At 38.1% G+C, this 5260-nt stretch overlaps 1 pseudogene across 1 annotated transcript; it reads right to left on the reverse strand.

Moving 5' to 3' along the window:
• Positions 1-726: 726 nt before the first annotated feature.
• On the reverse strand, positions 727-1270 carry LOC311601842 (chromobox protein homolog 3-like; annotated as a pseudogene). Its single transcript has one exon. The product of its transcript is annotated as a chromobox protein homolog 3-like (transcript).
• Positions 1271-5260: the final 3990 nt, after the last annotated feature.

The raw sequence follows: 5260 nt of genomic DNA on the forward strand, positions 1-5260 counted from the left end.
TTCCCATATTCTTTCCTCTACTTCCCCTTTCCCCCAGATCCAAGGCCCTTTGCCCCCCCCCTCAGAAAAGAGAAAGCCTCCTAAGGATATCGACCAAATACAGCATAACAGGCTACAATATGAACAGGCCCATACCATCACATCAAGGCTTGATGCATCAACCCAGTGTTGATAAGCATCCGAGAGAGAGAGAGAGAAAGAGAGAGAGAGAGAGAGAGAGAGAGAGAGAGAGAGAGAGAGAGAGAGACAGAGACAGAGAGAGAGAGAGAGAGAGAGAGAGAGAGAGAGAGAGAGAGAGAGGCATCCTCACTTTCACTCTTAGGATTCCCATAAGAACACTAAGCAACACAGCCATAACATATATGCAGAGGATCTAGGTCAGACCCTTACAGGCTCCGCGATCTCTGTGAGCCCCCATAAGTCCCAGTGAGTTGATTCTGTGGGCCATGTTCTATAAGGCAGTTTCTCAGAAAATTGGTAATCAATCTACTTCAAGACCCATCTGGGTCAGGTATCAAATATTCTATTGTTAAAGGAAGTAACTGCCGAAGGCTCTTATTTGCTCAATGGAATTAGTGTGTTTTGATGCAAAACAAAACCCAATAATATCCCAACTACTGTCAATACTTCAAAACTAGCTTATCAAATTCGATTTTCATTAAAATGCTTTGTTTTTCACACTAGTAATTAAAAACCCTAAGATCCAGAATATATATATGCAAGCAATTATTGTGCTTCATCTTTGCGACAAGAATGCCCAGTAAGCCTTTCCTCATAAACGGCGATGACAATCTGAGGACACTTAATTTTGCCTCCTTTGCCAGCACCAAGTCAGCATCAGCTGAGTCCTTCCATTTCACGAGAAATATTAATTCTCCACTGCTGTCTGTGGCACCGATTAGTCGTTCAGGATCAAGACTTCTGGCAAAGCCCCTTGGTTTGTCAGCAGCATCTCTTTTCTTCTTCAATTTGCTATTATCAGATTCACTGTCAGACAAATATTTCCTTTCTGTACCATCTTTTTCTTCACCAGCCTTTTGAGAATTAAGAAATGCTTCAATTAATTCTGGACGATCTAAATTTTCTTCCGGTTCCCAATTGTTATCAGCATCTGTGAACCCCTTCCACTTCAGGAAGTACTCCACCTTCCCATTCAATACACGCCAGTCTAGTACTTTTTTTTAACCACAAGTTCTTCAGCTCTGCCTCTTCAACATTTTTACTCTTTCCATTCTGCTTCTTTCCCATGTTTTTGCAATGGCGTTTTATTGGAGGCTTTTTTTTTTTTAAATAAAAGATTTGAAGAGGTCACCATTCAGATGCCCAGGACTGCGGCAGATCCTGCAGCGGCTCCGGGCTGTGTGCTTCAGCTGAGCCACATCTGAAGGAAAGGGGCCTCCTTTTATTATTTCTAATACATGCTATAAGAAAAAAATCTGTTACGAATGATAGAAAAGGCCTAAAACTTTTTTTTTGAGCCCAACGCAAATATGAATTGCCTAGATATTACATCGCAATGAAAGGAGTGAAAAAGTTAGATTTTCAGCTAAAGCTCACTACTGGTACACTCTAAGACCACCAAGTCCTTCTTGTCTGTGCTTTTATTTTGATGAAAGAAGAATTTGACATGACTTTGTTGCAAAGCAAAATTAAACATGTGTTAGTCATATTCCATTCCTCAGAACTGAGTTTTCTTCTGAAAATTGAAATAATCAGAGTTTAAATATAACATGTGACAACATTCTGGTATAAGTAGGAAATAACAGAATCCTAGCTTTTGAATTCTGTTTGTTTCTCCAAATGCAAAGACCCAGCCACTTTTGTTTTTATGCTGAGGAAATATTCTGAGCTGCTATTTAAATTTAGGTTACTCTGACCAGGCTTCAGAACACAGTACTTTCTAAAAGAAATGATTGCTTTTTAAATTTAATATAAAATCACCCAAATTGTAACCATTATCATCTGAGTTTGATGGAATCTGGGCCAAGGGATGTCATGACTTTCGTTCTCTTTTCCTGAAGTAGTGGTGCATTCAAAGATTCAAGCAATAAATGCTGCTGCTCTGAGACTTAACTAACAGCACATTTTAAACTTTGGTGTGGAATCTTAGTGCTAATGATGTTCATTAATTGGCATCAGGATATATTAGGCAATGAGGTTAAAATAATACAAAAGGTGATGATTTATTATTTGCCTCCATTAAATTTTAACAAGAAAAATGTACAAAGGGAACCTTTCCTATTCCTGCATCTGCTCAATGAATATTATCAAATGTATCATCTTGGGTGTTTATCCTCTGGAAACAACCTAGATGTCCCTCAACTGAAAAATGGATAAAGAAACTGTGGTATATTTGCACAGTGGAATACTACTCAGCATTTAAAAACAAGGAAATCTTGAAATTTGCAGGCATATGAATGGAACTGGAAAAGATCATCCTGAGTAAGGTAACCCAGAACCAGAAAGACACACTTGGTATATACTCACTCATAAGCTGATATTAGGCACATAATACAGGATAACCGCACTACAAAACAGATACTGATGCACCAACCAAGGAGCATGCATGGAGAAGACCTAGACCCTCTGCTCAGATGTAGTAGATAGGCAGCACAGTCTCCTTGTGGGTCCCACAATATGGGGAGTAGGGACTACTTCTGACATGGACTCTGGCCTACCAACTGTGGATCACTTCCCCCTAGCAGGGCAGCCTTGCCAGGCCACAGAGGAAGAGGATACAGGTAAGTGCAGGTGAGACTTGATAGGCTGAGGACAGATGTTAGGGGAGGAGGGCTCCCCTTTCTAAGAACTACAGGATGGAGGGAGAGGAAATGAGGGAGGGAGGGAGGATTGGGGGGTGATGAGGGAGGGAGCTACAATCAGGATGTAAGGAATTCAAACTGCAGAAAAAGCAAGTAACTTATATTGCTAATCCTACTACACGGGAATTGCTCTGAGACGGGCTGAGACATGAATGTCTATGTGTAGACAATACTTGTTGGCTAAAGAATCCCTGTGATTTATATTAGATGCCATTCTTCATATGGCATGAATGAAGATTTACAGATATCTTTTTTTCTGCTCATACAAAGAGCAGAGAACCAGCCTTAATTGTTCTGTGCATCACCACACCTCATATATTTATATTTTTAGGACTGAATAATGCTTGTGAGAAATTATATGTTTTGAGAACAAAAGAACTGGACACTGACGCTGGATCAGACCTGACAGGAGTCATTCCTCTCAGCATGCTGGGCACTGACATCCTGCATCCTTCATGTTCCAGCACCAAGTGCTTCAGTTGCTGTTCCTCATCAGAACAGGACAGCTCCCATGACAGTTTCAAAGTATACTTTCAACCCCAATTTGTCCAGCATTTCAGGCTGTCTCACACAAGACTAATTAAGCCTGGAATTTCTCAACATTTAGAAACTGGACCACAAATCCTATTCATACCATGTTTAACTTTTTTCCCAATTTTATTTGGGCCCCTACAAAGGTATTACTAATAACAAATCAGCCAAAAGAAACCTTAAGAGAACAACACCCCACTTCCCTTAAGGGGGTTGGGTAGGTTGTTGGATGCTTTCTTGAGCAATAGATGTTTATTTTTATTGGGAATGGGTTATAAGTTATTATTGGTCTTATTTAAAGAGAAAACAAGGTTGAAATCACAGATGTCTCTCCTTTCCTTTATCTTTCTTTCTTGGGTTTGAAGACAGGGGTTGAACATAAAAGAAGGGGGAGTATAGAAATATATAGGGATGAAAGGAAAAAAAAGTAGATTAGTGAATTTACTCCACAACTTAATGCCTTAATTGTTACTTGCAAGGTTAATTTTAATTCACAGATATAGGATTTTGTATGTAGATGTAAAATAAGTTTAATTTTAATACATCAATATAGAATTCAAATTCAAGATTATTTTTCAAATACCCATTGTATATACTTCTACTCTACTATGAGGTATTATACCCATACAATTCAATTACAATACAAGGTTTAATTGTTAGTTGATCAAATCATGGTCACATCAATTACTAGTCTATATGAGTCTAGAGAAAGATAAGGTGAATTAGTTAGATAATGTCTCCAAAATGCTCAGAAACATACAAAGTATGACATTTAAAGATGTTTCTATTATTTTAAAGATTCATTGACAATGAGACAGATTAACTTCTAGCAACACCTCAAAGAAGATGATGAGTATCAAAGAACCTCTTTATGGAGATGGCTTCAATCCAGCCACTGGACAAAATGTCTTCATTTCTGCCACAGACAGAATTCTGCCTAAAAAATGGGCAAGCTTGGATGCAGGCAGAGTCAACAGCCAAACTCTGCCAAGACAGGGTAAGCAAATCCTCAATAGTTCCTGCCTCATATATATGTTTGTCAGTATATTGGGCCAGAAGGCTAAAGATGATGCTCAACATTATAGAGAGTTTTGGGTTACTGTTCAGGCAGCAGCCTTTATTTTTCTGTGTCTTTCTATGTCTGTGACAGACATATGTATATACATACACACACGCACACATATATATATATATATATATATATATATATATATATATATTGATCTGATATAAAAAAGTACAGATGGAATCTATTTGATATCCAAATATTTAATGTTAATCTATGTCATAACATACGTGTAGTTGAAGCTTTGGTTTAGATAGTGTGTCATAGACAAAGACTATGGAGTCCCCAATTCTCTTATCTTTATTCTGTTCTCAAAATCTCAAAATTGTTTATTTTAAGGTCCAAGAGTAGTGGTAAACATTTACAACTTTGTGCCAAGACAAATTTGTTACTGGTCTCTAGAATGAAATGTACAAATGAAAAATTCTGTAAATTCAGTTTCCAAATCCTCAAATTTGAAAACAAAATGTTATATGATAAGAAATTGCAGCAAGAAACCAAGGAGGTTTGCAAAATTAGAATATTTATAAATACATACAGAAAGGCATTTTTTGTCCCCTTTGAATACCTCAAATCTTCCTCCTAGTCTTCCACAAAACTCCCAAGCTTGGCCTGTGTTTAGCTGTGGGCCTCTATATTTGTTTTCATCAGATGCTGGATGAAGCCTCTCAGAGTACAGTTATGCTAGGCTCCTGTTTGCAAGCATAGTAGAGTTTCATTAACAGTGCCAGTGGTTGGCTCCCTTCCATAGGGTGGATCTCAAGTTGGACCAGTCATTCATTTGCCATTCCCTAAATTTCTGCTCCATCTTTATCCCTACATTTCTTGTAGGCTGGACAAA

This window comes from Acomys minous, assembly GCF_964271855.1.
Source record: "Acomys minous genome assembly, chromosome: 7".
NCBI lineage: Eukaryota > Metazoa > Chordata > Mammalia > Rodentia > Muridae > Acomys > Acomys minous.